Source organism: Aedes albopictus, chromosome 2 (genome assembly GCF_035046485.1).
Source record: "Aedes albopictus strain Foshan chromosome 2, AalbF5, whole genome shotgun sequence".
Taxonomy (NCBI): Eukaryota; Metazoa; Arthropoda; class Insecta; order Diptera; family Culicidae; genus Aedes; species Aedes albopictus.
Genome location: NC_085137.1, coordinates 468238361 through 468245986, shown reverse-complemented (window position 1 = coordinate 468245986; position 7626 = coordinate 468238361). Strand labels below are relative to the sequence as shown.

At 40.9% G+C, this 7626-nt stretch overlaps 2 non-coding genes across 2 annotated transcripts; one reads left to right on the top strand and one right to left on the bottom strand.

The window, feature by feature from the left end:
- Positions 1–6854: 6854 nt before the first annotated feature.
- Positions 6855–6927, top strand: Trnak-cuu (transfer RNA lysine (anticodon CUU)). Its single transcript has one exon. It is a non-coding gene; the product is annotated as a tRNA-Lys (tRNA).
- Positions 6928–7015: 88 nt separating this feature from the next.
- Positions 7016–7087, bottom strand: Trnae-cuc (transfer RNA glutamic acid (anticodon CUC)). The gene has a single exon. It is a non-coding gene; the product is annotated as a tRNA-Glu (tRNA).
- Between the last annotated feature and the right edge of the window lie 539 nt (positions 7088–7626).

Here is a 7626-nt window from a genome sequence, read left to right as displayed (position 1 = left end):
CCTGGAAGGATTCTCTTCAGAATCCTGGAAGGATTCTCTTCAGAATCCTGGAAGGATTCTCTTCAGAATCCTGGAAGGATTCTCTTCAGAATCCTGGAAGGATTCTCTTCAGAATCCTGGAAGGATTCTCTTCAGAATCCTGGAAGGATTCTCTTCAGAATCCTGGAAGTATTCTCTTCAGAATTCTGGAAGGATTCTCTTCAGAATCCTGGAAGGATTCTCTTCAGAATCCTGGAAGGATTCTCTTCAGAATCCTGGAAGGATTCTCTTCAGAATCCTGGAAGGATTCTCTTCAGAATCCTGGAAGCCCAAGTAACACACATGTTATATAAAAGTTACGACAGCGCAAGTTTTGGTTGTATAAAAGTTTATTTTACGTTATTTCAACACAATGTTAGAATTACGTAAAATAAACTTCTATACAACCAAAACTTGCGCTGTCGTAACTTTATTATAACATGTGTGTTGCTTGGGAGGATTCTCTTCAGAATCCTGGAAGGATTCTCTTCAGAATCCTGGAAGGATTCTCTTCAGAATCCTGGAAGGATTCTCTTCAGAATCCTGGAAGGATTCTCTTCAGAATCCTGGAAGTATTCTCTTCAGAATTCTGGAAGGATTCTCTTCAGAATCCTGGAAGGATTCTCTTCAGAATCCTGGAAGGATTCTCTTCAGAATCCTGGAAGGATTCTCTTCAGAATCCTGGAAGGATTCTCTTCAGAATCCTGGAAGGATTCTCTTCAGAATCCTGAAAGGATTCTCTTCAGAATCCTGGAAGGATTCTCTTCAGAATCCTGGAAGGATTCTCTTCAGAATCCTGGAAGGATTCTCTTCAGAATCCTGGAAGGATTCTCTTCAGAATCCTGGAAGGATTCTCTTCAGAATCCTGGAAGGATTCTCTTCAGAATCCTGGAAGGATTCTCTTCAGAATCCTGGAAGGATTCTCTTCAGAATCCTGGAAGGATTCTCTTCAGAATCCTGGAAGGATTCTCTTCAGAATCCTGGAAGGATTCTCTTCAGAATCCTGGAAGGATTCTCTTCAGAATCCTGGAAGGATTCTCTTCAGAATCCTGGAAGGATTCTCTTCAGAATCCTGAAAGGATTCTCTTCAGAATCCTGAAAGGATTCTCTTCAGAATCCTGAAAGGATTCTCTTCAGAATCCTGAAAGGATTCTCTTCAGAATCCTGAAAGGATTCTCTTCAGAATCCTGAAAGGATTCTCTTCAGAATCCTGAAAGGATTCTCTTCAGAATCCTGAAAGGATTCTCTTCAGAATCCTGAAAGGATTCTCTTCAGAATCCTGAAAGGATTCTCTTCAGAATCCTGAAAGGATTCTCTTCAGAATCCTGAAAGGATTCTCCTCAGAATCCTGAAAGGATTCTCCTCAGAATCCTGAAAGGATTCTCCTCAGAATCCTGAAAGGATTCTCCTCAGAATCCTGAAAGGATTCTCCTCAGAATCCTGAAAGGATTCTCCTCAGAATCCTGAAAGGATTCTCCTCAGAATCCTGAAAGGATTCTCCTCAGAATCCTGAAAGGATTCTCCTCAGAATCCTGAAAGGATTCTCCTCAGAATCCTGAAAGGATTCTCCTCAGAATCCTGAAAGGATTCTCCTCAGAATCCTGAAAGGATTCTCCTCAGAATCCTGAAAGGATTCTCCTCAGAATCCTGAAAGGATTCTCCTCAGAATCCTGAAAGGATTCTCCTCAGAATCCTGAAAGGATTCTCTTCAGAATCCTGAAAGGATTCTCTTCAGAATCCTGAAAGGATTCTCTTCAGAATCCTGAAAGGATTCTCTTCAGAATCCTGAAAGGATTCTCTTCAGAATCCTGAAAGGATTCTCTTCAGAATCCTGAAAGGATTCTCTTCAGAATCCTGAAAGGATTCTCTTCAGAATCCTGAAAGGATTCTCTTCAGAATCCTGAAAGGATTCTCTTCAGAATCCTGAAAGGATTCTCTTCAGAATCCTGAAAGGATTCTCTTCAGAATCCTGAAAGGATTCTCTTCAGAATCCTGAAAGGATTCTCTTCAGAATCCTGAAAGGATTCTCTTCAGAATCCTGAAAGGATTCTCTTCAGAATCCTGAAAGGATTCTCTTCAGAATCCTGAAAGGATTCTCTTCAGAATCCTGAAAGGATTCTCTTCAGAATCCTGAAAGGATTCTCTTCAGAATCCTGAAAGGATTCTCTTCAGAATCCTGAAAGGATTCTCTTCAGAATCCTGAAAGGATTCTCTTCAGAATCCTGAAAGGATTCTCTTCAGAATCCTGAAAGGACTCTCTTCAGAATCCTGAAAGGATTCTCTTCAGAATCCTGAAAGGATTCTCTTCAGAATCCTGAAAGGATTCTCTTCAGAATCCTGGAAGGATTCTCTTCAGAATCCTGAAAGGATTCTCTTCAGAATCCTGAAAGGATTCTCTTCAGAATCCTGAAAGGATTCTCTTCAGAATCCTGAAAGGATTCTCTTCAGAATCCTGAAAGGATTCTCTTCAGAATCCTGAAAGGATTCTCTTCAGAATCCTGAAAGGATTCTCTTCAGAATCCTGAAAGGATTCTCTTCAGAATCCTGAAAGGATTCTCTTCAGAATCCTGAAAGGATTCTCTTCAGAATCCTGAAAGGATTCTCTTCAGAATCCTGAAAGGATTCTCTTCAGAATCCTGAAAGGATTCTCTTCAGAATCCTGAAAGGATTCTCTTCAGAATCCTGAAAGGATTCTCTTCAGAATCCTGAAAGGATTCTCTTCAGAATCCTGAAAGGATTCTCTTCAGAATCCTGAAAGGATTCTCTTCAGAATCCTGAAAGGATTCTCTTCAGAATCCTGAAAGGATTCTCTTCAGAATCCTGAAAGGATTCTCTTCAGAATCCTGAAAGGATTCTCTTCAGAATCCTGAAAGGATTCTCTTCAGAATCCTGAAAGGATTCTCTTCAGAATCCTGAAAGGATTCTCTTCAGAATCCTGAAAGGATTCTCTTCAGAATCCTGAAAGGATTCTCTTCAGAATCCTGAAAGGATTCTCTTCAGAATCCTGAAAGGATTCTCTTCAGAATCCTGAAAGGATTCTCTTCAGAATCCTGAAAGGATTCTCTTCAGAATCCTGAAAGGATTCTCTTCAGAATCCTGAAAGGATTCTCTTCAGAATCCTGAAAGGATTCTCTTCAGAATCCTGAAAGGATTCTCTTCAGAATCCTGAAAGGATTCTCTTCAGAATCCTGAAAGGATTCTCTTCAGAATCCTGAAAGGATTCTCTTCAGAATCCTGAAAGGATTCTCTTCAGAATCCTGAAAGGATTCTCTTCAGAATCCTGAAAGGATTCTCTTCAGAATCCTGAAAGGATTCTCTTCAGAATCCTGAAAGGATTCTCTTCAGAATCCTGAAAGGATTCTCTTCAGAATCCTGAAAGGATTCTCTTCAGAATCCTGAAAGGATTCTCTTCAGAATCCTGAAAGGATTCTCTTCAGAATCCTGAAAGGATTCTCTTCAGAATCCTGAAAGGATTCTCTTCAGAATCCTGAAAGGATTCTCTTCAGAATCCTGAAAGGATTCTCTTCAGAATCCTGAAAGGATTCTCTTCAGAATCCTGAAAGGATTCTCTTCAGAATCCTGAAAGGATTCTCTTCAGAATCCTGAAAGGATTCTCTTCAGAATCCTGAAAGGATTCTCTTCAGAATCCTGAAAGGATTCTCTTCAGAATCCTGAAAGGATTCTCTTCAGAATCCTGAAAGGATTCTCTTCAGAATCCTGAAAGGATTCTCTTCAGAATCCTGAAAGGATTCTCTTCAGAATCCTGAAAGGATTCTCTTCAGAATCCTGAAAGGATTCTCTTCAGAATCCTGAAAGGATTCTCTTCAGAATCCTGAAAGGATTCTCTTCAGAATCCTGAAAGGATTCTCTTCAGAATCCTGAAAGGATTCTCTTCAGAATCCTGAAAGGATTCTCTTCAGAATCCTGAAAGGATTCTCTTCAGAATCCTGAAAGGATTCTCTTCAGAATCCTGAAAGGATTCTCTTCAGAATCCTGAAAGGATTCTCTTCAGAATCCTGAAAGGATTCTCTTCAGAATCCTGAAAGGATTCTCTTCAGAATCCTGAAAGGATTCTCTTCAGAATCCTGAAAGGATTCTCTTCAGAATCCTGAAAGGATTCTCTTCAGAATCCTGAAAGGATTCTCTTCAGAATCCTGAAAGGATTCTCTTCAGAATCCTGAAAGGATTCTCTTCAGAATCCTGAAAGGATTCTCTTCAGAATCCTGAAAGGATTCTCTTCAGAATCCTGAAAGGATTCTCTTCAGAATCCTGAAAGGATTCTCTTCAGAATCCTGAAAGGATTCTCTTCAGAATCCTGAAAGGATTCTCTTCAGAATCCTGAAAGGATTCTCTTCAGAATCCTGAAAGGATTCTCTTCAGAATCCTGAAAGGATTCTCTTCAGAATCCTGAAAGGATTCTCTTCAGAATCCTGAAAGGATTCTCTTCAGAATCCTGAAAGGATTCTCTTCAGAATCCTGAAAGGATTCTCTTCAGAATCCTGAAAGGATTCTCTTCAGAATCCTGAAAGGATTCTCTTCAGAATCCTGAAAGGATTCTCTTCAGAATCCTGAAAGGATTCTCTTAAGAATCCTGAAAGGATTCTCTTCAGAATCCTGAAAGGATTCTCTTCAGAATCCTGAAAGGATTCTCTTCAGAATCCTGAAAGGATTCTCTTCAGAATCCTGAAAGGATTCTCCTCAGAATCCTGAAAGGATTCTCTTCAGAATCCTGAAAGGATTCTCTTCAGAATCCTGAAAGCATTCTCTTCAGAATCCTGAAAGGATTCTCTTAAGAATCCTGAAAGCATTCTCTTCAGAATCCTGAAAGGATTCTCTTCAGAATCCTGAAAGGATTCTCTTCAGAATCCTGAAAGGATTCTCTTCAGAATCCTGAAAGGATTCTCTTCAGAATCCTGAAAGGATTCTCTTCAGAATCCTAAAAGGATTCTCTTCAGTCCTGGAAGGATTCTCCTCAGAATCCTGGAAGGATTCTCCTCAGAATCCTGGAAGGATTCTCCTCAGAATCCTGGAAGGATTCTCCTCAGAATCCTGGAAGGATTCTCCTCAGAATCCTGACAGGAATCTCCTCAGAATCCTGGAAGGATTCTCCTCAGAATCCTGGAAGGATTCTCCTCAGAATCCTGACAGGATTCTCCTCAGAATCCTGACAGGATTCTCCTCAGAATCCTGACAGGATTCTCCTCAGAATCCTGACAGGATTCTCCTCAGAATCCTGACAGGATTCTCCTCAGAATCCTGACAGGATTCTCTTCAGAATCCTGAAAGGATTCTCTTCAGAATCCTAAAAGGATTCTCTTCAGTCCTGGAAGGATTCTCCTCAGAATCCTGGAAGGATTCTCCTCAGAATCCTGGAAGGATTCTCCTCAGAATCCTGGAAGGATTCTCCTCAGAATCCTGGAAGGATTCTCCTCAGAATCCTGACAGGAATCTCCTCAGAATCCTGGAAGGATTCTCCTCAGAATCCTGGAAGGATTCTCCTCAGAATCCTGACAGGATTCTCCTCAGAATCCTGACAAGATTCTCCTCAGAATCCTGACAGGATTCTCCTCAGAATCCAGACAGGATTCTCCTCAGAATCCTGACAGGATTCTCCTCAGAATCCTGACAGGATTCTTTTCAGAATCCTGAAAGGAGTATTTTCAGAATGCCGAAATGATTTTCTGCAGAATCCTGAGAGGATTATTTTCCGAATCTTGAGAGGATAGTTATATGAATCCTAAACATATCATCATCAAGTGAGCGAGTGAACTATTGAGTTAGTGAATTGGTGAGTGACTGCGCTTGTAAGTGAATGGATGAGTAAATGAGTGAATTAATGGGTAAGTGAGTGAGTGAACCAGTTAGTGAATAAGTGAATGAGTGAGCCTGTTGGTGAGTATATGAGTGATTGATTCTGTTAGTAAATGAGTGAGTTAGTGAGTGATTAAGTGAATGTAGTGAAGGATGTAGTATATTTGTTAAATGTAAATGAAAGAGTGAGCGAATTAGCAGGTGAATGAGTTAGCTAGGGAGCTAGTGAATCAGCCAATCAGTAAATTGAACGAGTGAGTCTGCTAGAGAGTGAATGTGTGGGTAACAGAGTGAGTGAGCTAATGAATGAGTTTTGAGTTAATAATGAGTTAATAATGAGAGAGTGAGAACAGACGAACAGGCACAGTACTCTCAATCGCAATCATCGCACGATTTAACGGTCATTTCGAAATTGTAGCGTGGTTCGCACTGCGTGCTCGCATGTGTCATGGTGGCGCTGCTGTGCTTATATCTCCTCTTATTTTTGGAGAGAAATGAACGCGACGCCGATTATTATTCACATAACATGACTCTAATTCAGAAATACTGCTCTAAAACAGCAAATTATAAAGTTACATAAAAACTGTCTTCAGCAAACTTGCCCAAACTTGATAGATCTAGAACTTTGTCGAAAAATACTTGTTAATCTTGCAAATAAAATAGTAAAGTTTCCATGCTTTTTAATATATGGCTTAAGTAAGAGGTGGTCAAAGCAAGAAATGTCTGGATTACGCTTAATAAGCTTTGATTATTTATTAGATTGTATGTATTACAGCAATAAAAAAAATAGATTTAATCTACTGTGGCGACTATTTCTACCCTCAGCCAAAGATACGCGCGAGATAGTCGCCTAAGGAAACAGAGCTGTTTTAAAATGTATCAACATAACGCATTTTGATAATTTCTGAAACAAAGATCGCCACATGGCTGGGTGCAGTGTATGATGATAACTATGGCGACAGCACGTGAAATTTGCACTGTTATAGAATTTGCACCATCATTGAAGGCCGCAGCACTTTGCGTCAGCCCGGCTAGCTCAGTCGGTAGAGCATGAGACTCTTAATCTCAGGGTCGTGGGTTCGAGCCCCACGTTGGGCGAGAATATTTTATGATCTACTTTATCGAGATTCTTTGAAAACTAATGTTAAAATAGTTTTATTAATAAGGCTGCAACTGCGAAAAAAGCTTCCCATACCGGGAATCGAACCCGGGCCTTCCGAGTGAGAGTCGGATATCCTAACCACTAGACAATATGGGACTTGACAAAATAATGTCCTAAATTGAGATGGCTCCTAACAATCTCTAACTTGCACTTGTGGTCAATCACATTGTGATTAACCCTATTGTTTTTCACAATGTTCACAAAGTGCTGCAACTGCAATCATTGCGAATAAATGAACCAAATATAAGCAGAGTATAGGCAAAACGCGTAATATTTTCCACCTCATTAGAGCTTGCACAGAATACTGGACCACTGACTGGCTTTAGAGAGGATTAGCTTTGACACGCGCGACAACACACTCATTATCGTAGTGGCTGACCACCAATAATTGTATCAGAAAACGGTGGCACACTCCCAGCGCGCAGATCATCAGGAAGGATGACCATGACCACTTTGACCCCCATCAACGAGGTGATTGTCAGCGCGCCGCGCCGTCCATCGAAGCGAAGGGTGGTTGATAGCACTAACGCGAACTATGCAGCCCCCTCGTGGTCAGCAGCTGCCTGCCAGCCAGTAGTAGGTAGCAAGCACATCATCCGCACCGAACTCGCAGCAGAGCAAACTACCCTCATTAG